This window comes from Schistocerca nitens, chromosome 7 (genome assembly GCF_023898315.1).
Source record: "Schistocerca nitens isolate TAMUIC-IGC-003100 chromosome 7, iqSchNite1.1, whole genome shotgun sequence".
In the NCBI taxonomy this organism is placed as follows: Eukaryota; Metazoa; Arthropoda; class Insecta; order Orthoptera; family Acrididae; genus Schistocerca; species Schistocerca nitens.
In genome coordinates, this window is record NC_064620.1 from 222,729,283 (window position 1) to 222,756,698 (window position 27,416).

A 27,416-nucleotide genomic window follows, 5' to 3' on the forward strand; every position below is an offset into this window, starting at 1 on the left:
TTACGACCCTCCTCAACCGTCGGCGATCTCTATCAGTGACCGACGAGGTCGGCCTGTACGCTTTTGTGCTGTACGTGTCCCTTCACGTTTCCACTTCACAATCACATCGGAAACAGTGGAGCTATGGATGTTTAAGAGTGTGGAAATCTCGCGTACAGACGTATGACACAAGTGACACCTGACCACGTTCGAAGTCGGTGAGTTCCGCGGAGCGCGCGATTCTGCTCTCTCACGATGTCTAATGACTACTGAGGTCGCTGGTATGGAGTACCTGACAGTAGGTGGCAGCACAATGCACCTAATATGAAAAACGTATGTTTTTGGGGTGTCCAGATACTTTTGATCACATAGTGTATGTTCTACATATCGTAGCTTACGTAGAACATCATCCATAGGTATAAGATTAGCAAATGAAGCTTCTGCTCTTCTGATTTTCTTAACCTCGCTGTTGCTGCTGTCGTAGTAGGAGTAATAACGGAAAATGCACTTCTCTTAACCTTAGCGACACTGAGAATTCTCTGACAAATTACTACAGCAATGAATTCGCAAGTTTTCCGTGTCTGACCTGTTCGTAAGTAGAGCACACAAAACTGGAGTGGATTAGATGAGTATTGGGAGGAAGTTGGTGGCGGCAGCGCAATAATGGGCACCGGAATATTCATGAGTATGATTCGCGCCGGCCCGGACGTAATGTTCGCCGGAATATTCAGAAGCGCGGAACGGACGCCTGGCGAATGTGAAGGAGGGCTCTAGACGCCGCGCATCAGATGCGACAAGACGTTCGCCTGCACTTCGCAGCCGCCACGGTTGGTGGACAGCCGTTGTGCATATTCAGAACTCCAGTGCCGCGCCGCCTGTTGATCAAATCTACCGCCGTCAGCACACTTATCTGCTGACGTTGTGCGTTCCGCAGAAAATCTCTCACCACCGTACCGACACTAGCGTCTGCTGAGTGTCTATGCGCTAGTTTATTCCCACCGGCAGCGAAACGATGTCGAAAACATCACTGTGACCTCAGCACTACTTGGCTATGATGGTTGTCGTAATACATGAATTTATTACATAACATGTTAAAGGCTCTGGAGCAATAAACAGTGCACCACTGAATTCATGACTCAACCAAACTTTTGAGGTCATTCAGTTTTTTCTAGTTATCGCTCTTTCGACTGTTTGATGCTTTTCCTAATCTGACATGACCAAATACTGATAGTAAAATCAAGATCCTACGCTGTCGACAGGTGTTGATACACATCAACGGGGACAGTTGAAAATGTGTGCCCCGACAGGGACTCGAACACGGGATCTCCTGCTTAAATGGCAGACGCTCTATCCATCTGAGCCACCGAGGGCACAGAGGATAATGCGACTGCTGGGATTTATCCCTTGGACGCTCCCCGTGAGAAGCACATTCCCAAATTAATGTCAACACACTACATTCGTAGTGTCCCTGCCCACTACACTCATTACTCGCGGCAGACAATCTGACCGAGTCCCGGAAGAGTTCGGGCAACGCGTGTGATTCCGCACAGAAGAAGAAGGTCATGACCGGTTAGCCTGAACTATATATGAAGATGTCCAAAAGAACAGATAACATCTCCATATATGATCAAATATTAGCTTTCCCCTGTGGTATCGATAGTTCCGATGCCACAACGTAGGTGCACACTCGTAGGTTGGCACTATGAGAGCGGACGAACTACGCCGACCACAGCGCCTTCTAGACGACGCTGTGGAGTTCAGCTAGTGCCGCTCTGTTTTCTGCCCACTTCATCCAGAGCAGACGGCCTGGAAACATCGCTTAAACGTCAGAGTGTGTTGGCTTGCTATTGGGACTTTGTGCTATTTATGACGGGAATACGGCTTCGCACCTACGTGCTCATCATGGTAAAGTTATGTAACCATTTATTAACTTGTTTTTGCCTATAGTAAACAACTTTAAATTTACACGCAGTACCTAAGTGCTTTACCTCTCCTGCTCCTACTCGCTTCCTGCATTCGGCCTATTTTGCAGTTCACAGGAGTAGACCCACCCGCCGCCTTCCAGGCGGGGTACAAAATCATGGTCGCTTTGGAGCGCTGTAAGTAGAGCACAACTGGTAACAAGCAGTCTAAGCGATTTCCACCGTATCTCACGATACTGAGCGGTGTGTGTGTGTGTGTGTGTGTGTGTGTGTGTGTGTGTGTGTGTGTGTGCCCTTAGTTTCATGGAAACAGTGAAGTAATATAGGTCAATATGGAGACGAAACAGCCAGGAGCTATGTATCTGGAGGTGCCTGTGAAGATACCGTGAATGATGTTGCCCAATTAGTTGGTACATCAACGCAGACTGTCCAACATGTCCAAAGGAACTGGTATACCACTCACAGCCAAGCAATACGTTGTAAGAACAGCGGTCGTGAAAGGATCGTAACCGACAGGGACTGGAGACGACAGCAGATTTCAAACCCAACAATTTCTGTCACATTTGAGTGCATCGCATAAAACCACTGCTCACACTTGCGCACGAGGCTGCATGAGTTCAGTTCGCCAAACAAACATACACCGCACAGTAGAAGACTGGAGGCGTTTAGTGTTGTCCGACCAGTCACAACTTTTCCTTTCAGATAACGTAAGGCATCAAGCCACCAAAGAACCAATGAGCCCTTTAACTGTCAGAGTGTTGAGGGTGCACTTCAGACTGGAGATCGTTCTGTCATGTTTAGGGAGTGAATTTTGTACCGTGATCATGAACCAGGATGTTTACGTCAGTATTCTCGGTGGCCAGGTCTTGCCATTTCTTCTACATCTTCATTCTGAGTGAGCGTTGTACAATCGCGACTTTCTAGGCGACAAGATCCGTATTCATAGGACTGCAAATACACGTTGATGGTTTGACGTAAACTTAGACAACCTATCTCATCTCGAATGGCCCGCTAATTCGTCGAACGTTAAAGGCATAAAAATGTCTGGTATTATTTGGAAAAGCGTGTGAAACTTACCAATACAAAATACCCGCAATGTCGTAGTTGGCACAGTATCTAGTCATGTATCCGCGGGCTTAGCTGGATGTGGCATACCTGAAGTACCTGTGGACTCTGTTACTCGTTGAACTACTAATGCTAGAGGCGGTATTTCGCGATATTAACGTGATGTTTCTGTGGGAAGGTTTCACTAACTTTTTGTCTAGCATGCTGTCTTCTAATAATCATCGCTCCTTAACTGCTCCTTCTAATGCCATCTATAATATCTTTCGTATATTCCAATCTTTGGATCCTACTATTCTTCCCTCTACTGCTCCCTCCACCATCAAATTAATTACTCCGTGACGGACGTCCCACCAAACCTACCAAATAATACAAAGGTCATCGGGCCCATTTTGTTGCGCAAGATCTTAAGAATAGATTCCTTGGAAGATGGTCTGACACTCGTCTCATTTAACACTAGTAGATCTCTTTCTGTGGGGATATCCAAAGAAACACGTTTATGTCACGGAAACCATAACACTAGATGACTTTAAACAGCCCATCGAGAAATCTTTTCGCCCCATGCCACTAACAAATTTACACCCCCTCCACCGGTCGTTCAGAAGACGCATTGCATTGTGCGTTAACGAAACTGTTCACTCATTTGGACACATTATTTACATGACCATTCCACCAACAGAACATACTTCTGAATACAGCCAATTATGTACAGCATGTTGGATTCACCCATAAAACACTGAACGTTCCCAGCTCCCTAACTAAAATTGAGAGAAATCTGATTTAAGCTGATTTGTTATAGAGAAAACATTATCGATATCGTTGACAGTGAACCACCTACCAGCAGGTGCTAGCTGTTGGGCCTTAGCTTCTGGAACACTCTGCAGTACCCCGCCATTTTTTCCGGCGGAACGGACGCTGCAGTGTTACGAGGGTTATGCGGGATAGTAGCGAGCTCGTGAGATCAGTATCGAGGCAGTCGCGGTAGACTGAATATATACTGAAAGAGCTGTCAGTCACAAATATACCAGGCTGCATTATAAAGTGGTGAACACTGCATTGACGGAAATATTTCGGATGAACAGAGATGTTGAATTGACTGTGACTTTTTTAGAGTGCCTGAACTTTAAAATCATTCATTATCATCAAAGGAATGAGTGCGACATAGATACGTTTTCCGTTGTTCGAAAATGAAAATATTAATTTTAAGGACGTTACGCTTATTGCAGTGGAACCACACCACCTTTCATGATTACTTTAGTAGGAAACAATTACAAGAGGCATTCAAAAAGTAATGCAACATACACTACTGGCCATTAAAATTACTACACCAAGAAGAAATGCAGATGTTAAACGGGTATTCATTGGACAAACATGTTAAACTAGAACTGACATGTGATTACATTTTCACGCAGTTTGGGTGCATAGGTCCTGAGAAATCAGTACCCAGACCAACCACCTCTGGCCGCAATAACGGCCTTGATACGCCTGGGAATTGAGTCAAACAGAGCTTGGATGGCGTGTACAGGTACAGCTGCCCACGCAGCTTCAACACGATACCACAGTTCATCAAGAGTAGTGACTGTCGTATTGTGACGAGCCAGTTGCTCGACCACCATTGACCAGACGTTTTCAGTTGGTGAGAGATCTGGAGAATGTGCTGGCCAGGCCAGCAGTCTAACATTTTCTGTATCCAGAAAGGCCCGTACAGGACCTGCAACATGCGGTCGAGCATTATCCTGCTGAAATGTAGGGCTTCGCAGTGATCGAAAGAAGGGTAGAGCGACGGGTCGTAACACATCTGAAATGTAACATCCACCGTTCAAAGTGCCGTGAATGGGAACAAGAGGTGACCGACACGTGTAACCAATGCCACTCCATACCTTCACGCCGGGTGATACGCCAGTACGGCGATGACGAATACACGCTTGCAATATGCGTTCACCGCGATGTCGGCAAACACGGATGCGACTATCATGAGGCTGTAAACAGAACCTGGATTCATCCTAAAAAAATGACGTTTTGCCATTCGTGCACCCAGGTTCGTCGCTGAGTACACCTTCGCAGGTGCTCCTGTCTGTGATGCAGCGTCAAGGGTAAGCGCTGTCATTGTCTCCGAGCTGATAGTCCATGCTGCTGCAAACGTCGTCGAACTGTTCGTGCAGATGGTTGCTGTCTTGCAAACGTCCCCATCTGTTGACTCAGAGATCGAGACGTGGCTACACGATTCGTTACAGCCATGCGGATAAGATGCCTGTCATCTTGACTGCTAGTGATACGAGGCCGTAGGGATCCAGCACGACGTTCCGTATTACCCTCCTGAACCCACCGATTCCATATTCTGCTAACAGTCATTGGATCTCGACCAAAGCGAGCAGCAATGTCGCGATACGATAAACCGCAATCGCGATAGGCTACAGTCCGACCTTTATCAAAGTCGGAAACGTGATGGTACGCATTTCTCCTCCTTACACGAGGCATCACAACAACGTTTCACCAAGCAACGCCGGTCAAGTGGTGTTTGTGTATGAGAAATCGGTTGGAAACTTTCCTCATATCAGAACGTTGTAGATATCGCCACCGGTGCCAACGTTGCGTGAATGCTCTGAAAAGCTAATCATTTGCATATAACACCATCTTCTTCCTGTCGGTTAAATTTCGCGTGTGTAGCACGTCATCTTCATGGTGTAGCAATTTTAATGCCCTGTAGTGTACTATTTTCTCTGCCAATTTCGGCTGAAAGAAATGAGACGTTTGCTGAGGAACATTGCGGAATATTCTCGCTTCAGAACCTTTAACTTCACAAGTTCAGATAGGCTGTAGCGCTGTACGTCGCCTTCAAAATGGCATCTGCAACAGAGGTGCTTTCGAAGGAGAAAGCTATCATTGGCGGAAAACAAAAGAATCACAGACATTCATTAGCGCTTGAAGAGTATGTACGGAGACATGGCCGTGAACAAAAGTACGGTGAGTCGCTGTGCAAGGCATCTCTCATCATCGCAACAAGGTCGTCCATACCTGTCACACCTCCCGTGTGCCGGTCGGCCGCACAGAGCTGTGACTCCTGCAGTGTTGGAACGTGCGGACACTCTTAGTCGAGGTGATCGATAGACCACAATCAATAACATTCTGCTGGATAACTGGACGTCTCTGTTGGTAATGCTGACACACTCGTCCATCAGCTGTGTGCCCACTGGGTTACTCGCCTCGAAACAGAAGACCATAATCGGAAACTAAGGACCTTATATACGGTATTGCTTGCGCGTTACGGTGCTGATCGTAACAATTTTTTGCCGAAGTTCATCACAGGCGATAAAAAATTGGTTCATCACTTCGATCCCGACACGAAATGGCAATCCATGTAGTGGGGCTACACCACCTCTTCTCCAAAGTGAAAGTTCTATGCCGCACCCTCAGACGGTAAAGTCATGGCGAAAGTCTTCAGGGACTTTGAAGGAGTTATTGTGTTCAATGTCGTCCCTCATGGTGCAACTACCAACTATGGAGTCTATTATGCTACCCTAAGGAAATTGAAGAAACGGCTTCAGCGTGTTCCACGCCACAAAAATGTAAACGAATTGATTTTAATTTTAATTTAACAACAGACTCAGTAACTTCTTGACAGATTGAAATTGTGTGCCGGACCGAGACTCGAGTTCTGGACTTTTGCTTTTCGCGAGCAAGTGCTCTAGCAACTGAGCTACCCATTAGGTGATAAGGATATCCACATTCAGACATTATCTTCCATAGGCTATCACGACTCACACGATGAAAAATCTTCTCAAGGTTGACAAAGATCATTTGGGTTTTTACATTAAATTCTCTGTGTTCTTCTATAATGCTTTTAATTACAAGTACATTGTCTGATATAAATCCATTTTGTTCTTTAGAAATAAAAGCTTCTGTGATATTCTTGATCCGCTTATTGGTTATCTTTGAGTATAGTTGTTTAGCCAGTGTTTAGAGAACTGATACAACGATATTTTTTATAGCCAGTACGTTCCCGTTTTTTGGAAAAAGAGATTACTTCTGCTGCATACCATGGGTCTGGGACCTTGCAGTTCGTCCAAGATCCACTTATTAATTGTAAAAGTATTTGGTATATAGTGGTAAAGTTTTATGTTTAATTAGTTTTTTTATTCCATCTATTCCTGTAGATTTTCTGTTCTTCATGCCTTTCAAAGCCTTCTGTAGTTTCTCCATAGTAATTGTATGTACTGTTTCATTGTATATACTTTCTCTACTGCCATCTTCGGCCTTCTGTGTACACCACAAGTCTGTACATTGATTTACCTATTGTTAATTGGGTATAATGTTCAGTGAGGCAGTGTCTTTTTCTTCCTTGTGGAGGGCTTCCATGACCTTGCATGCACATTGCTGTCTAAAGTGTACTTCGTGTTATAAGGCGCTTATGGATGAGCCCGACAACTTTTGGTGCGCTTTAGGAATAATTAACAAAATCTGTTTTTGAAGAAGCAGTACACGTTTTCCCTAAACATTAGATGCCCATTTATTTTACAATTAGCTCACAGTAATTAGAAACATAAAATGATCACGAATGGAAAATTAGGTAAGGGGGCTGTTAACAGCGCCCAGGCTACATAAAAGAATCTGTACATCAACCATCTAGCTACAAGCTCTCGAACGTAAGTCAAGTCCGTCTCAGTTCCTTTCTGGTGAATTACATGTTCATGGAGTAAATGCCACAATGCAAAGAGCGAAAATCTTTCTCGAAGACGAAGCGGCAGTGGTCGTCACATATTTCTGACAATTAACGCCCGTTGATTACGTTATCTACGCAGCATACAGAATACCAAGACAATTTCAATTGGAGAGATACAGATGCAATAGTGCACAGCAAACACTGATTTGTCGTTACAGCGCCATTGTATTGTTCACGTAATCCATCCATCATTCGCAATGCAAAGGCGATCAGTACCTCTCGGTTGGAGGGATACAGACGCGGTAGTGTGTAGCGTTCACTAATTGGTTATTACACCGTGATTGCATTCGCTTGGCTTCTTGAATCCATTCATCTTCGTATCTCCATTGAACTGAAAACATCTGCACAGCTTTCCTAATGCGCTGCGTTCTGTTTACAACAAATGTGTTCCATTCATCCACTATATTTGCTCTTGCCAACTGTAATGTGCACTATAGTTTTCCTTCAAGTTTTCATTCACTACATCTCCGTTCGCTATCGGATTTGTTTTTTTCTTTGGAAGTGTTAGTTGTACGTCAACAATATGGACAGCGTTACTGTCGAACGTGTGGTCGATATGTACCTCCTGTGTGGAATGACGCTATGCAGTGCTAATCCTGCAGCGACGTAACTGTATCACAGGAGTAGTGCACCTCAGAGTTGTTGTATTACTCTGTGTTTTTGTGTTGTATTTTTGGTGATGAAACACAACAAGATTTCTCACTGTCATGACGGTATTTTTCCTGAAAGAAAGATAACTGCGGTAAAGAACTGAATAGACCACAATTATGCCGAAAGCTCAGAAAAATGTCACTGAAAAATCTTTGCTATCGGTAATCATAGATGTAAATGGTACAAGGCTGTTTGTTATGTTATGTCTATGGCGCAGCAGTTTCACACACCTTTGTTTTCCGAAGGCGGCATACGTCACTGTGCAGTTTTTCTATGTAACAGCTTTAGGACGCGCTTCACGGGAATAATTTTCAATAGTAGCCCCACTATTGACTCCAGTTGCCCATTTCGTAACTGTTGAAAATTGTAGCCATATTATCCTTATAAACTTTCACTCAGATAGGACACATTTCTGCTAGCCATAAAGCAATCAAAGTATACAATGTCATAACACGATAATCCAGTTTATTCTTTTGAGCGAAAGGCACTCAACATGGCTGTTGTCAAACTCCACAGATGTGTACACTTAACTTTCGTTACTGCGCAAAGTGTAGTCGGGCAGCATAAAAAAATGATATCGTTATATGTCGACGATCTTCTACAACGCCCATATTCCGAGATCCCCGCACAGTAAACGGCTGTGTAAGCAGCTGCAGTATCTGAAATATTGTCCATAAACGCTCTCTATAAAAAGGCAGAACTTTCTAGCAAGATATTATGGCAAAGCTGAAGACGCGAAGAAATTGGTCCAAAGTTATAATACGCGAGACGGCGGTCGTAACTCCTTCGATTGTTTCATATCGCCGCAATAATTCAGTTTCCGATCGGTATCGTTTAGACGCGACTAGCAGACGATACCAGAGGGTGTAATTCAGCAGCAGCGAACGGGGCCGCGGAATTATTGAAACTCCATATCGAGGCCGTGCCAGGCGGGGCTTATTGGATCGCCAGAAGACGTCATCGACCTGCCGAGTGTGTGTGCCGAGCGAAGCAATATGGGTGCCGCTGCCACTGCCGGGCCGTTGATTCAGCGTCTCTCACCCCGCCCCGAAAACCTGCCCCTCCCCGAAGCCTTTCACTGACAGGACCACTGCAGAGGTAGCTACAGAGGTCTCTTGCAGACAGGCCGCGAGGGGGTATCGACTCATCTCTGTCATCTGCTTTGACTCATAACGGAACCGTCAGGTCCATTAATCAAGGATCTTGATAGGTGGCAGATATGTTAGAGGCACCTGTACTGAGTACGTGACTAACGGCTTTCAATGCGACGGGCCTTAGTTTCCGAGAAAATCGATGTTGAAGTTTTATACGAGGGTGAGTCAAATGAAAACCTTAAATATATTTTTAAATATTATTTATTGTGCAGAAGTGGTACAAAGCTGTATCACTTTTCAACATAATCTCCCCCACAGTCAATGCAAGTCCTCCAGCTCTTACAAAGTGCATAAATTCCTTTGGAAAAAAATTCTTTTGGTAGACCGCGCAACCACTCATCCACCGCGTGGCGTACCTCTTCATAGGACGACACTTCTTTCCTCCAATTGCATCTTTGAGTGGTCCAAACATATGGAAATCACTTGTGGCAAGGTCTGGTGAGTATGGTGGATGAGGAAGACACTCAAAATGCAGGTCTGTGATTGTTGCAACTGTTGTATGGGTAGTGTGGGGCCTTGCATTGTCATGTTGAGAAAGGACACCTGCTGACAGCAATTCACATCGCTTTGATTTGATTGCAGGCCGCAGATGATTTTCTAGGAGATCTGTGTGTGATGCACTGGTGACAATGGTCCCTCTAGGCATGTAATGCTACAAAATGACGCCTTTTTCGTCCCAAAAGAGATTCAGTATAACCTTCCCTGCTGATGGTTCTGTTCGAAACTTCTTTGGTTTTGGTGATGAGGAATGGCGCCATTCCTTGCTCGCTCTCTCGTTTCCGGTTGGCGGAAGTGAATCCAGGTTTCGTCCCCAGTAACGATTCTTGCAAGGAAGCCATCACCTTCTCGTTCAAAGTTCCGAAGAAGTTCTTCACAAGCTTCAACACACCGTTCTCTCATTTCAGGAGTCAGCTACCGTGGCACCCATCTCGCAGACACTTTGTGAAACTGGAGCACATCATGCACAATGTGCTGTGCTGACCCACGACTAATCTGTAAACATGCTGCAATGTCATTCAGTGGCACTCGGCTGTTTTCCTTCACTACGGATTCAACTGCTGCAATGTTCTGTGAACTTGTTGTGCCTGACCTGGACGAGGAGCATCTTTCACTGAAGTCACACCATTTGCGAACTTCCTACTCCTTTCGTAGACTTGCTGCTGTGACAAACATGCATCACCGTACTGCACCTTCATTTGTCGACGAATTTCAATAGGTTTCACACCTTCACTACGCAAAAACCGAATAACAGAACGCTGTTCTTCCCTGGTGCAAGTCGCAAGTGGGGCGGCCGTCTTTATTCTGATACTGCGACGGTATGTGTGCATCTGCACCATGCTGCCACCTACAGGCCATTCTGCACGCCGTTTGTAGCACGCTTACCAACTTACAGGATAACAGGGCGAAATTTCGATTTGTTATTAGACATTTAAGGTTTTCATTTGACTCACTCTTGTACATACCCCCTATACCGGTAACTTTAGCCATGATTCCTACAAGTAGCGCAGCAATCAAAGTTCACAGCTATCACGCTGATGGCACAAGCTCGAATCCATTAATAAATCAATCACCGCAGCAAACTATCTCCAGATGTGCATTCCGTTTGTTACAGAGAAGATTACAGAATCGTCTTGCTCACTATCTCTTGCATCACTTGCTGTGGCGGGTCGGAATTCCGGATGTTATTTGTCGTAGAGGCAGCCGAAACAGAAATTCGGAGAGAGCTACGAACACTTAATGAAAGTCGCTGCCTTGCAGGCGTTACTGGAAAACACAGATCATTTCAGTATAAAAAGATTGTTCTTATTTCTGTGAATTTAGATGTGAAACAAGCGCATTTAATCATTTCTATGAAAGCAGGTGCACTAAATTGAAGTATAATTAAAGAATTTGCTCGTATTTTTATGGAATTTTTTCTCGAACCGATTTCTCCTTTAGTAGATTAGCACCTTACTGAATTGCAAATTTTAAACTACCTGTAACAATAAACATCGCGAAGTTGACAAAGTGCAGTACACTTGGATGAGATAATTTTTACGGTGCTTTCTTTTAATCTTAGATTACCAAACCTTTGTAAAATTTACGATTGCAGGAGGTCATACAACAGGATAGTTTGTACTTAAATTGGTATGTAAGATACTACTGTAGGTCTGATAACGGTAATTAACTAATGCGTGACTTACATATTATGACTTACTTTGAATAAAATGTGGAGTAGTAAACTTCACGATGGTTTAATAGCAATATAACATTCCCCCCCCCCCCCCTTTAGCGTTCTAGGCTTAATTTACAAATATATTATGGTAAACGGTCTGAGCAGTTTGGCGTTCCCACGAATCAGGCGAACGTTGTCCAAATACCTGGAATTTGAAGAAAGTTTGTTGTAATCATCTATTTCTTAATGAAATTGCGTGACTTCTACCATTTAATGATATTCTGTACGATGAAACTTAAAAAAAACTACACAGGCAGTATTTGAACCTGTACTGCCCGCATGATAGCCACGAACTTCAGCCGTTCCGCTTCTTTCGATAGATCAAAACATGACTAACGCTACAGATATAGAAGGTACGCATAGACCTGCAACATCTATTTTCGGTAAACTAGGGGCCGTGGCTCGAATTGCCACTAGCCAGATACTCAGGACAGGTCGCTCTATAACATACGCAAGACACATTAAAATCCGTGAATAACAGCTCTTATGATCTCTTCGGCACGTAATTAATGTATCAGATAAAAAGCTGGCAATGAGTTTATGCTTTTGTTATTAGAGCCACATAAAAACTCGATAAGACACTGTACATAGCGTGGCGATGAGTTTTCTGTGTCAAAATCATCGATTTTCTTTCCTAACTGATGCCTGTACTGATTGGGGGAGAAAATCTGTATGCCTCTGTGGATGTCATTGCCTTTCCTATCTAACTCTAATGATCCCTATGCGAGAAATACGATGGTGGCAGTACAATGGTCACACAGTCTTCTTTAAATTTATCCAACAGCATTTCGCGATAACTACGTCTTTTTTCCAAGGACTCTCATTTGTTTCCGTTCGAAGTCCGCACAGTCCTGAATCGTATGAAATCTGGCAAACACCCCGCGATTATTGAGACAATCATACCAACGAAGCACCAGGTTGAAGATACCCGTTTGGTAAAGCACCGTGTCCTGTTGCACATCCTCGTCCTGCTAAAGGCGTGACAATCGCAGCCGGTCGTGTGTCTCACACTTGAGATGACATAAATTTGTGATGTGGGGACGTGCTTTATGGTAAAACAGCTGTACTGAATTTAGGGCACCATTCTATAACGGTGGTTTTCTACAAACATTCTGCCCCACACACACTCTTCATCCTCCGATGGATATCTACAGGTGTTCGTTCTTCGGCCGCCAAGAAAAGAATAACAACACGTTAGACTTGTTTGCAAGCATTTGGTAATAACTTCGCCAATAGTTCACACATCAGCATTTAGTGCAGGCACGTCGGTAAGACGAGGCCAACGGCCTTGCCACAGTGGTAACACCGGTTTCTGTCAGATCACCAAAGTTAAGAGCTGTCGGGCTGGGCTAGCACTTGGATGGGTGACCATCCGGTCTGCCGAGTGCTGTTGGCAAGCGGGGTGCACTCAGCACTTGTGAGGCAAACTCAGGAGCTACTTGATTGAGAAGTAGCGGCTCCGGTCTCGTTAACTGATATACGGCCCGGAGAACGGTGTGCTGACCACATGACCCTCCATATTCGCATCCAGTGACGCCTGAGGCCTGAGGATGACACGGCGGCCGGTCGGTTCCGTCGGTACCGTTGGGCCTTCATGGCCTCTTAGGGAGGAGTTTAGTTAGTTCACGTCGGGAAGACAGAATTGCCATACTAATCCCCTGCCTACAAGTAAGTGCTTACACCCTGAGGTGACAAAACTCATATCTCGTGATATCGTGCCGGAGTCCATTTGCCCGGAGCAGAGCAGGAACTCAGCGTGCCATGGACTCAATAGGTCGCTGGAAGGCCGCAGCAGAAATATTGAGCCGTACTGCCTCTATGGCCGTTCATAATTCTGAATGTATTGCGGTGCAGGATTTTGTGTACGCACTGACCTCTAGATTGTGTCGCATAGATGTTCCGTCGGATTCATGTCGGGAAATATGGATGGCCAAAAACTTCGCTCCAACTGACAAGTGTGTCTACTGACACACAGTTTACACGGATTTAGAAAACATAATTCTTCTGAGAAACAACTGGCTCTTTACCTGCACGAAGATTGCTATTGGCAAGAGGTTTCAAATGGATTCCGTATTTCTGGATTTCCGGAAGGGTTTTCACACTGTACCACACAAGCGGCTTGTAGTGAAATTGCGTGGTTATGGGATATCGTCTCAGTTACGTAACTGGATTTGTGATTTCCTGTCAGAGAGGTCACAGTTCGTAGTAATTGACGGAAAGTCATCGAGTAAAACAGAAGTGATCTCTGGCGTTCCCCAAGGTACTGTTATAGGCCCTTTGCTATTCTTCATCTACATAAACGATTTGGGAGACAATCTGAGCAGCCGCCTTAGGTTGTTTGCAGATGACGCTGTCGTTTATCGACTAGAAATGTCATCAGAAGATCAAGACAAATTGCAAAACTACTTAGAAAATATATCTGTATGGTGCGAAAATTGGCAATTGACCCTAAATAATGATAATTGTGAGGTTATCCACATGAGTGCTAAAAGGAATCCGTTAAACTTAGGTTACACGATAAATAAGTCAAATAAAAAGTCGTAAAATTCAGCTAAATACCTGGATATTACAATTACAGACAACTTAAATTGGAATGAACACATAGAGAATGTTGTGGGGAAGGCTAGCCAGAGACTGTGTTTTATTGGGAGGACACTTAGAAAATGTAACAGATCTACTAAGGAGACTGCTTACACTGCGCTTGTCCGCCCTCTTTTAGAATACTGCTGCGCGGTGTGGAATCACCAGATAGGACTGACGGAGTACATCGAAAAAGTTCGAAGAAGGGCAGCACGTTTTGCATTATCGCAAAATAGGGGAGAGATTGTCACTGAAATTATACAGAATTGGGGATTGATATCACTGAAACAAAGGCGTTTTTCGTTGCGGAGGAGTCTTCTCACGAAATTCCAATCACGAACTTTCTCCTCCGAATGCGAAAATATTTTGTTGACTCGGACCTACACAGGGAGAAGCTATCACCATGATAAAATAAGGAAAATCAGAGCTCGTCTAGGTGTTTGGTCTTCCGCGTCGTATACGAGATTGAAATAATAGAGAATTGTGAAGGTGATTCGATGAACCCTCTGCCAGGCACTTAAATCTGATTTGCAGAGTATCGATGTAGATGTAGAATGTTCCTGAAACGAATCGCGAACAGTTATAGCCCTGTGACATGACGCATGGTCATCAATAAAAGTTTAGTCGTTTTCGGTCTTCAAGTAGGCGAACATAACCAATTCCACTCAATGAACGGTTCAGCTTGACCAGAGGATCTAGTCCATTACATGTGGAAGTAACCCACGCCATTTTGGAGGCACTACCAGCTTGCACAGTGTCTTGTTGACAACTTGGGTCCAGGGCTCCGTGGGATCTGCACCACACTCGAACCCTGCAATCAGCTCTTAACAACTGAAATAGGGACTCATTGTACCAGGTCACGGTTTTCCAGTAGTCTAGGGTTCAACTGGTGTGGTCACAAGCCTAGGAGAGGCGCTGCAGTCTACGTCATACTGTTCTCAAAGGCACTCGCGTCGGTCGTCTGCTGCCATGGCCCATTAAGCCAAATTTCGCCGCACCGTCCTAAAAGATACGTTCGTCGTACGTTCCCCATTAATTTCTGCGGTTATGTCTTGTAGTGTTGCTTGTCTGGTAGCAATGATATCCCTTAGAAAACGCCGCTGCTCGCGGTCGTTAAGTGAAGGTCGTCGGCCACTGCTTTGTCCATGGTGAGAAGTAATGCTTGAAATTCGTATTCTCAGCACATTATCGACACTGTTAATCGCGGAATATCGAATCCCTAAACGATTTTCGAAACGGAAAGTCCCATGCTTGTACCTCCAACTAAAATTTCACGTTCAAAGTTTGTTCCTTCCCATCGTGCGGCCATAATCATCTCGGACACCTTTTCACATAAGTCTTCTGAGTAAAAATACACTGCCCTCTTATACCTTGTTTACGAGATACTACCGCCATCTGTATAGGTGGATCCCATGACTTTCATTACGTTAGTGTATACTCGCATCGGAGTCACGCTACGTCGCATACATGCTGCAGCAACGTGCCCATACTGAAACTACTTCCGTCCCTTAAAAGTTCTTCGAACATTTCTTGCTACACTTTCGTATAGATTATACCGTCCTGTTACGATGCGTCATTGAATTCGTTCGATCTCCATTGCCAGATCTACCTGAGAAGAACTTCAAGCGCTGGTGTCACTCCAACTGTACTGACCGTCCACGTGCTTTTATTATATTCACTACCTCGTAATTAGACTATGGTGATGTGAAGGAAAATATTTCTGAGTGGTAGAATAAAGCTACAATTGGGGGACTAAATTTCGTACCAATATTTCCGATAAATGTTATAGTAAAAGTAACACGCCGGCACATAGGAATCTGTATCGCTGGGGAACACAGTACCTGCCCGAAAAAGCGTTTGTGGAGACGTCGGTAATACATTGGGCTACCGGTGTGAAACGTCCGGAGTCAAAGGTACGGAGCGTAAAACAGCCTGATGAAGAAGTAAAAGACATTCTGTACACACCAGTCTTATACGTAAGTAAGAAACAGACCGACGTAAAGATATAGGTCACGCCAGGCCAGATTATTTGAGGAAAATGAATGTTAGTTTTGACTACATTGTTTCAAGAATACATATGAAATTACGTGACGCATTTTTACATGTTGTTTCAGCAATACGGTCAAAGTTTTGTTGTCCCTCTGTTTCATCATTCTTATCGGTAGTTTGAAAAGATAAGAGTGGATTTTGATCTTCATTACATGCAGTGCAGGATTTTTATTTTTCCGAAGAATATCCCGTAAAATCATAGCACAACATTCATTCTTTGGAATTTACAGAAACTCTCTGAACTTCAGATTTTTTACTCTTATCTCCACACTACACAGAGGACCTCTTTGTTAGGACGCAGTCAAACGCATATTTTAAGCCGCAAACAGATACTTTTCACCATTATCCGCATATTCGAGGATTTAGTGTACTAGAACCCTAATGATGGACGTTTCACCTAGGCCGCAATTTAATTATTCTTTTACCGCACAAGGATGGAAGTCTGGAACAGATAGAAGTTATGCACATAGTGTTAACCGGCATGTGGAAGATCTCTGAGTAATGCTGAGAGGACCTAAAAACAAACAAAAAATTTCGTATTGACATGCTATCAAATTGTTCTTCTTTTCCTCTCTCTCTCTCTCTTAGTCTGACGCTTTTCTATTGTTATTGTTTCGGCGTAAAGCCAAGTGCTGGCACGCCAGTAGGGAACGACAGAGCAGAGAGGTCTGTGACAAGGCGTCAGCCAGTTGCACGCTGACCGACCCCTCTCCAGGACGACAACGCGACGGCAGCGACCTCTAAGCGCCGCACCGTCTAGTCGCGGCCCACTTCCAAGAAGCAGGTTTCCTATGTACCCCATATTTGATGTGTAGACAGGACACAACAGTTACGTTTGCTTCTTTTCTATCTTCTTGTTTTCAAATGTCCAGCTTGGTTCTCCAGGTATTTTTTTTTTTCAAATGTTGTCTTCTGATGGTCAAATGAAATGTTCAGAATGTCTACCATTAACTCTAAGAGCCGGCCGTGGTGGCCGAGCGGTTCTAGGCGCTTCAGTCTGGAACCGCGCGACAGCTACGGTCGCAATTTCGAATACTGCCTCGGGCATGGATTTGTGTGATGTCCTTAGGTTAGTTAGGTTTAAGTAGTTCTAAGTTCTAGGGAACTGATGACCTCAGATGTTAAGTAAGTCCCATAGTGCTCAGAGCCATTTGAACCAGCTCTAATGCAAGCTTCCAAACACCGCATCATTAACTGTCGTACTCGAACCCATATTCCTGGTGTCTGCTGTACTTAATGAAATCCTTCTTAAACACGCTGGCGTAGCACGTGAACATTCTCATTACGTTCTGAATGCACTGTGTTCTTCAAATGCCTCCAAAAATATAAATCCCGTAGGCTGAGGTGAAGAGGTTGAGCAGGTCAAGTTCCTGCTGCCCGTGAGCTATCCGTTTACATGGGAAACGCAGATATAAAAAAGGTACTTGTTTGCAGAGCATCAAATACATGTTCTGACGTTAGCGTAGTTGAACGTCCTCCAGCAAACATGTTAATACTCTATTAAAACGTCACTGTATGAAACTCCAGTCAGTATTACACAGAAGAGCCGAAAAGAGAAGTGCCGCAACTCTACGTGGCATGGACTCGACAATGTATGAAGAAGTGCTGGATGGAACTGACACCATGAATTCTGCAGGGCTGTCCGTAAGTCCGTAAGAGTACGAGGGGGTGGAGATTTCTTCTGAACAGCTCGTTGAAACAGAGCCCATATATGCTCAATAATGTTCATGTGTGTGGGAGTTTGGTGTCTAGCGAAAGTGTTCCAAATCAGAAGAGTGTTCCTCAAGCACTCTGTAGCCATTCTGGATGTATGGGGTGTCGTAATGTCGTGCTGGATTTGCGCAAGTCCGTCAGAATGCACAATGGTTCAAATGGCTCTGAGCACTATGGGTCATCAGGCCCCTAGAACTTAGAACTAATTAAACCTAAATAACCTAAGAACACCACACACATCCATGCCCGAGGTAGGATTCGAATCTGCGATCGCAGCCGTCTCGCGGTCCCAGACTGAAGCGCCTAGAACCGCTCGGCCACAAAGGCCGACATGCACAATGGACATGAATGGATGAGGTGATCAGACAGGGTGCTTAAGCACGTGTCACTCGTCAGAGTCGTATCTAGACGTATCAGGGGACCCATATCAGTCCCACTGCACACGCCCTATACCACTACAGGGCCTCCACCAGTTTGAACAGTCCCCTACTGACATGCAGAGCACATGGATTCATGAGGTTGTCTCTATACCCGTACACGTCCATCCGCTCGATATAATTTGAAACGAGACTCGTCCGACCAGGCAGCATGTTTCCAGTCATCAACACTTCAGTGTCGGTGTTGGCGGACCCAGGCGAGGCGATTATAAGACCTCGTTCAAATTTAGTTAAATCTTTATGATCTGCCACTGTCACAGCAGTAACCGCAATGAGATTTTCACTCTGCAGTGGAGTGTGCGCTGATATGAAATTTCCTGGAAGATTAAAACTGTGTGCCTGACCGAGACTCTAACTCATGACCTTTGCCTTTTGCGGGCAAGTGCTCTACCATCCGACCTACCCAAGCACGACTCACGTCCCGTCCTCGCAGCATCAATTCCGCCAGTACCTCGTCTCCTACATTTAGTTGGTACAGCACTTGCCCGCGAAAGGCAAAGGTCGCGAGTTCGAGTCTCGGTCCGGCACACAGTTTTAATCTGCCGGGAAGTTTCATATCAGCGCACACTCCGCAGCAGAATGAAAGTTTCATTCTGGGAACATACCCCAGGCTGTGGCAAAGCCATATCCTTTCTTCCAGAAGTGCTAGTTCTGCAAGGTTCGCATAAGAACGTCTGTGAAATTTGGAAGATCGGAGACGAGCTATTGACAGAATTGGAGCTGCGAGGACGGGTCATGAGTCGTGCTTGGGTAGCTCAGAAGATAGAGCACTCGCCCGCGAAAGGCAAAGGTCCTGAGTTCGAGTCTAGGACCTGAACACAGTTTTAATCTGCCAGGTAGTTTCAACAGTAACCGATCTGACAACTGCGCCAGACACTTGTCTTATATAGGCGATGCAGTGCCGTATTCTGCCTGTTTACATATCTCTCGTATTGAGTATGCATGCCTATAGCAGTTTCGTTGGTGCTTCAGTGTACAACGAAAGTAAAAGATCCAATTTATCTGTCTCCAATTATGCCTGCGCATACAGTAGTGCTAAACTGTTGATGATGCCTTGTTTCCAAAATTGTTCGGTAAATGTCGGTTAGATAACATTTCAGCATACAAAGTCTGCCTTCCACACATCAGGTGCATGTCTGCCATGTGAGAACTGGAATACGTTTTAGCCATAAATGTGCAATACACACTAGTCCAATAAGAATACAGCCGATCAGCCGTCACGTCCGTGACTTGTAGTCAGACACAACACGTCGCTCCCCAACTGAGATCACTAAAGTACGCCTTGTTCGATGGCGCTCCTCTCGGAAATACCTGATTCCGATCTCCTGATAGGGCAAGGATTTCCAGTACACACCAAACACTATCCGAACAAATATGGAGTAAGCTTCCACTACTGATTGTGTTCTCAATACTAACAGGATTTCTTCGTTTACTAGTGCAAACAACATTTGTAAAGAAAAATATCTGTAGAGCCAAGCGGGAAATTAGTAAACAAAAACTAAAGAAACGAAGCAACATATAACAACGTAAAATTGTAACTAATAAAATGAAAAAAGATCATTTGTATACACGAATTTTCTGCTTCTTTTCATGTCCATTCCCCAGAGGTCTCCCACACTCAGATAGAGAAAAGCCACACGTCAGTACTCTAGAATCGGTTGTAGTAGCGTCTTGTATGCGATTTTCTGCACTGCATTTTCACAGAACACATCCGGAAAATCCAAGTATTTCATTCTCCATCTCTAATTATGATTTTCCGCGATCGTCCGATTTTATCTCATTCCTTACTATTAACCCTCACAGTTATTTTGCGTACCTACTCGAGATGTTCACCACTACTCTTGTCATCAGATAACACACGGTGCTTCTTCCTTGCTGTGCTGCATTTATGCACGTTGAAAGAAAGTTATCAGTCGTTAAACCAAGCATATTAATGTATTCAGTTCTTTCTGCATTTCCTTACGATCGACTAACCACCCTATTTTCCTGTACACAACACCATTGTGAGCAACAATCTTACTTCTAGCTGGTAGATCGTTTGTGTATATTGGAGACATTACACTGAAATAACAAAAGTCATGGGAGACCTCCTAATATCCTGTCGGAACTCATTTTGCCCGACGTATTGCAGCAACTCGACGTGGCATGGACACAACAAATCGTTGGAAGTCCCCTGCAGAAATATCGAGTCATGCTGCCTCTATAGCCGCCCATAATTGCGAAAGTACTGCCGGTACAGGAATTTCGGCAAGAACTGACCTCTCGATTGCTTCCCATAAATGTTCACGGGATTTATGTCTCGTGATTTGGTAAGTCAAACTATTCGCTCAAACTGACCAGAATGTTCTTCAAACCAGTCACAAACAACTGCGGCCCGGTGACATGAAACAGCTTCACCCATAAAAAAATCCATCGTTGTTCGGGTTCAAATGGCTCTGAGCACTATGGGACTCAACTTCTGGGGTCATTAGTCCGCTAGAACTTAGAACTACTTAAACCTAACTAACCTAAGGACATCACACACATCCATGCCCGAGGCAGGATTCGAACCTGCGACCGTAGCGGTCCCGCGGTTCCAGACTGCAGCGCCCAGAACCGCTCGGCTACTTCGGCCGGCGTTGTTTGGAAAAGTGACGCCCAAGAATGGCTGCAAATGGTCTCCAAGTAGCCGAACATACAGAAGACGCAGTCCATTCCATGTAAACATAGCCCACACCGTCATGGATCCACCACCAGCTTGCACAGTGCCTACTTGTCAACTTCGATCCAAGTCTTCTTGGGGTCTGGACTACACTCGAAGACTGCCGTCAGCTCTTGCCAAGTGAAATAGGGTTTCATCTGAACATGCCATGGTCTCCTAGTTGTCTAGGGTACAACCGATATGTACATGAGCGCAGAAGGGGTGTTGCACGCTATGTCGTGCTGTAGGCACTCGCTTTGGTCGTCTGCTGCCATAATCCATTAACGCCAGATTTCACCACAACGTCCTATCGGATACGTCTGGTAGCACCGACAAACCTACGCAAACGCTGCTACTCTCGGTCGTTAAATGAAGGCTGTGGACCACTGTGTTGTGTGAGAGGTAATACTTGTAATTTTGCATTCTGGGCAGAGTCCTGACACTCTGGATCGTGGAATATTAAATTCTATAACGATATCCGTAATAGAATGTCCCATGCGTGTAGCTCTAATTACCATTCCGCGTTAAAAGTATGTTAATTCTCGTCGTGCGACCATAATCACTTGGGGAAGATTTTCTCATGTATCCCTCGAACAGAAATGACAGCTCCGACAATGCAATACCTTTTTATAGCTTTTTACGCGAGTTAAAAAAAATGGTTCAAATGGCTCTAAGCACTATTGGACTTAACATCTGAGGTCATAAGTCCCCTAGACTAAAAACTATTTAAACCTAACTAATCTAAGGACATCACACACATCCATGCCCGGGGCAGGATTCGAACCTGCGACCGTAGCAGCAGCGCGGTTCCGGACTGAAGCGCCTAGAGTCGCTCGGCCACAGCGGCCGGCTTTTACGCGAGGCTTCCGCTTTCTGTGTATGTAAATATCACTATTCCATGACGTTTTGTCTTCTCAGTGTAGATGCCCTATCACACTTCCTTGCCGCGCGAAGTGGCCGCGTGGTTTGAGGAGCAATGTCACGGATTGCGCGGCCCCTCTAGCCGGAGGTTCGAGCCCTCCCTCGGGTATGGGTGCGTGTGTTGTTCTTAGCATAAGTTAGTTTAAGTAGTGTGTAAGTCTAGGGACCGATGACCTCAGCAGTTTGGTCCCTTAGGAATTCACATATCACTTCCTCGGACCATGCCGGCGTTAGTTTCGTTTCTGTAGAATACTTTCCGACTGATACAACGTATTGAGTTGTATTAGTCATATATTCCTCAGGCCAATCACATTTTTGCGAAGACATTCCGTATGATTGTGTCCTGATTAATAGTGGATGATGTGGTGCAATATCGAACGCCTTTCGTGAATCTCGGGCTCGAACCTTAGTGCGGACTTCAATGCGAAATACTTTTAATACTTTCCACAACGAAACACGGTCTTAAAATCTGGCAGAAAACTCAAAGAGATTCTGATCGTATGTGAAGTATAGTAGCGGCAAGACACAATGAATGTCTTCTCTGCACGATAGCAATGGAAATACTATCGATGACAGTGTTGCTAAAGCAGAGTTACGGTTTTCTAAAATTCTTTCACCAAAGAAGACGAAGTAGGTGTCTCAGAATTCGAATCAAGAACTGCTACCATTATGAGTAACTTAGAAGTAGACGTCTTCGGGTAGCGAAACAGCTTAAAGGGCTCAATAAAGGCAACTCTTCCGGTTCAGATTGTATACCAATTATTCAGAGTATGCTGCGTACTTAGCAATGATATACAACGGCTCGCTCGTCGAAAGATCCGTGCCTAAAGAGTAGAAAGTAGGATTAACCCGATGAATTACAGACTCATTTCATTGACAACGGTTTTCAGTAGGATTTTGGGACATATACTGCGTTCGAAAATAATGAATTATCTAGATAAAAACGGTCTGTTGGCACACATTCAGCACGAACTGACAAAATATTGTTCTTGTAAAACAACTAGCTTTTTATTCTGACAAAGTAATGACGCTGTCAACAAGGAATATCAAACTGATTCCATGTTTTAATATTTGCAAAAGTCTTTTAATACCGTTCCTCGCAACCGCTTTATAAGTAAACTGCGTGCCTGTGGAGTATCATGTCAGTTGTGTGATTGGATTGGTGATTTCCTGTCGAAAAGTTTACAGCTCGTACTAACTGAGGAAAAGTCATCGAGTAAAACAGAAATGATATCTGGCGTTCCCCAAGGAAGTGTTACAGGACGCCTGCTGTTCCTAATCTATGTAAAGGATTTAGGAGACTATATGAGTAACCCTCTTAGATTGTTTGAAGGTGATGCGTCATTTGCTGTCTAGTTAAGTCATCAGAAGATCTAGACCAATTGCAAAAGGATTTAGACAAATATCCGTACATTGCGAAAAGTGGCAATTGACTCAAAATATGGAAAGACGTGAAGTCATCCACACGAGTATTAAAAAGAAGCCGTTAAATTTCGGTTCAACGATAAATCACACAAGTTTAAAGGCTGTCAATTCAGCTAAATACCTAGGATTTACAATTGGAGCGATCACGTAGATAACGTTGTGGAGAAGCAAACCAAAGACTGCGTTTTATTGATAGAGCACTTAGACAACGCAACAGACATTGGAAACGTAGAGAAATATTGTGAAAATCGTTCGATGAACCTTCTGCTAGGCGCCAAGAGTGTGGATTGCAAGAGGAGCCATGTAGATACGGGAAGTGGTCTACATAGGTCGGCGTGCTTAGGGCTGCGGTAGCGTGAAAGTCACAGTGTTTCTCGTCCGTCTAGAGCAGCCGTTGAAAACGAACGTATCTATGAAAATCTTGCCAAATGTGAATCAAATGTATTCAGTACCACAGTTTCTAGTGGCAACAAATCTCGAAGTTATTGAAATTAATCGAGGAACTCATGCCGAATACGGACAGAAAGTGGTGAACCAATGGCGTCCTTTTTTTAAGAGTAGAAGGACGAATTTTCAGGATGGCGAGGGAAATGACCACCAGTCCGTAATCAACAAGGAAGTGGTGCGAAAATAATTATGAAAACAGGTGATTCGCTTCATGCCACAGATTTACATAATTAAAGAGGAGGACAATCATTGCAACGATTGGGTTGGAAAAAGATATTCTAGATAACTGAGAGGATGTTCAGTAATGGCACGTCAGAAAACTGTGACTCGCGGAACACACTCCGGCGGTTAACATCAATGAGATATTTTTACAAAATAATGACCCATTTCTAAATTTTCCAAAGTGTGTTATCTGTTTGGTGTGTTAAATAGCTGAAATGATTGCCAGTACGTATCACTTGAACAAATTAACGATTGTGTACTGCTGTTGCGAGTAATTGGTTCAGTGCACCATTAGTGGCTAATTACAGATTGTAGAATGCGTATGCCATAATCCTCCAATATTGCAGTGGGCGGAATATTTTTGTTCTGTATTGTATGAATTGCTGTTAATAAAGCACCAGCACTAGATGCCCGCACAATAAAATGCATAAACGTTATCGACGTCTGGTCGCAAAAAAGAGTTAAAAGCGTTTTCTTTTTTTCGGCAAATTTCGCAGCTATAATGATGTGTATTGCTCACTAATATGACTATGAAAAATTAAAAGGTTATTTAAAAAACAGTGTAATGAAACGTACACTTCGGAATGTATTCTAGTACCGTTTCAGTGCGGCTGCAGTTAAAGTTTGTACTTGAAATTCGTTACCAGGCTCGTACAACATGCATGGATAAACGAGGTTTTGTAATCGTGGACACTATTGACAACTGTATAGCCATTCGCCATTGTAGCAGTTTTATAAAATTTACAGCTGTTAGAATTTTCCTGGATTTAAAAACGTGCGTTGTCGCTGACACTCATTTATTTATTGCAAATTGCCAAGTAATTCTGATCGACAGTGCCCTTATTAATTACATCTGCTGAATGTGCCGCATAGTTCGGTAATGTATGCATATTTTTCTACATAGATTGTGCACATAATACCATACGATGCCAAAAGTCATGAGGCGTATCTGAAATCTTAAACTCCTTTCGGTTTCCTCATTATAAATTCTCCCTATACTCTGAATGTTTTGCACGTTGTAAGAATTTCTGCCATATGATGGCCGACCTTCAGCATAACAGCAATCAAAGCTAAGAGTTAGGCTTAAGAATGTATTAATTTCTTAACTTCAGTCGCTATGAGTGAAGCCAGAACCCCCGTACATAAAAATCCGCGTTATGTCTCCCCTGTTTTGCGTTCCTCTGTGGCATAAATGCGAGAAGATAACTGATGCCGTGTCAAACTTGCCAAAGAAGACAGCGCCAGCTTTGTCTGATATCGGACGATTGTCGCGTCTCTCAATTGATGGTCGGCTGTCGTAATGATTGCACACGGAACTTCTTTGCTTTTATGCAACTAAAGCAATTACTTATGATGCAAGCACAATTTACATGCTCAGACACAATATACAGTATATTGTTACTTTCCACTCAGAGGACCGTTATTCTTTGAAATCAAAGGCAAGAGTTGCCTGTTATTTTGATAAACGTGAAAGTTGTTTATTAATAACAGAAACAAGTTTTATATACGTTCGACGAAGAATTGAAGCGATGTTTGGTGTATTCCTGTTGTGGGTTTTTTTTACGCTGAAGAGCCAGAGAAACTGGCACACCTGACTAATATTGTGTACGCCCCACGAGAGCACGCAGAAGTGCCGCTACGCGACGTGGCATGGATTCGACTAATGTCTGAAGTAGTGCTGGAGGTAACTGACACCATGAATAATGCAGGGCTGTCTATAAATCTGTAAAAGTACGAGGGGATGGAGATCTCTACTGAACAGCACGTTGCAAGGCATCCCAGCTGTGCTCAATAATGTTTATGTATGGAGAGTTTGGTGGCCAGTGGAAGTGTTTAAACTCAGAAGAGCGTTCCTGGAGCCACACTGTAGCAATTCTGGACGTGTGGGGTGTCGCATTGTCCCGCTGGAATTGCCCAACTACGTTGAAATGCACAATGGACATGATTGGATACATGTGATCAGACTGGATGCTTATGTTCGTGTCACATGTAAGAGTCGTATCTAGACGTATCAGGGGTCCCATGTTTGCGTTGTAGAGAATATGGTGTACGCGTACGTGGATACAGTGTTCGCGCAGCAATCGCCGACATAGTGTAACTGAGGCGAGACAAGGGGAACCAGCCCGCATTCGCAGAGGCAGATGAAAAACCGCCTAAAAACCATCCACAGGCTGTGCGGCACACCGGAGCCCGAAACTAATCCGCCGGGCGGATTCGTGTCGGGGACAGGCACGCCTTCCCGTCCTGGAAGCAGCGCCTTAGGCCGAACGGCTAGCCGGGCGGGCTGTGTCACGGTGAACGACTCTCTTCAGTCGTCATTGGTCCCGTTCTTTCAGGAACTTTTTCCGGCCGCAGCGATGGCGGAGATCTGATGTTTTATCGGGTTCCTGATATTCACGGTACACTCTTGAAATGATAGTACGGGAAAATCTCCACTTCATCGCTACCTCGGAGACGCTGTGTCCCATCGCTCGTGCGCCGACTGTAACACCACGTTCATACTCTCTCAAATCTTGATAACCTGCAATTGTAGCAGCAATAACCGATCTAACAACTGGGCCAGACATTGGTTGTCTTGTATAGGCGTTGCCGACCTCAGCGCCGTATTCTGCCTCTTTACATATCTTTATATTTGAATACGCCTGCCTATACCAGTTTCTCCGGCGCTTCAGGATATTTTACATTGCTGTCGAGGAAATTGCATTTTATGGCGCTATATGATAAATCTTGATTGTTTCCTTTATTTTTGCTACAATATTCCTTGTTTCATGTTATAAATCAGTTTTTGATAAAATCTAATTTAAGGATTGACAGTTTAAATTTTTCTATAAATATTGTTTTTCCTTAGGTAATAAATGGGAAAACAAGTATGTAGTACAAAAATGTTCTGTACGTTATCCGGCCCTTTATATATCCTAACTCAGTTTCTAGACAGTTCAGCGCTTCCGCTTTTTAGGGGATTCTAGCAAGACACTGATCGCATGTGTAAAGGAAGAGATCGTTATGGGTTAATGCCCAATAGGTATACAACACACCTAATGTACAGGTAATGCGTGTGTGATCGTATCTGATCTACACTGCTATGAAAACTACTGTAGTCTGCACTTACTTATGACAGTCTACAGTAGCCTACAGTAGTCTTACAACTCTAGTGCAGATACGTGAGCGCGCCGCCGTCATCGATAACATTGCAGCCCTCTTGAGTGTGGAGCTAAAACTAAAGGAAGACAGAACATTTC

General features: G+C 44.2%; 1 protein-coding gene and 1 pseudogene across 5 annotated transcripts in view; one reads left to right on the forward strand and one right to left on the reverse strand.

Moving 5' to 3' along the window:
• The window catches only part of LOC126195153 (calbindin-32), a 996,724-nt gene that overhangs the window by 932,715 nt on the left and 36,593 nt on the right, over nucleotides 1-27,416 (reverse strand). The window lies entirely within an intron of this gene.
• Nucleotides 12,982-13,099, forward strand: LOC126196650 (5S ribosomal RNA; annotated as a pseudogene).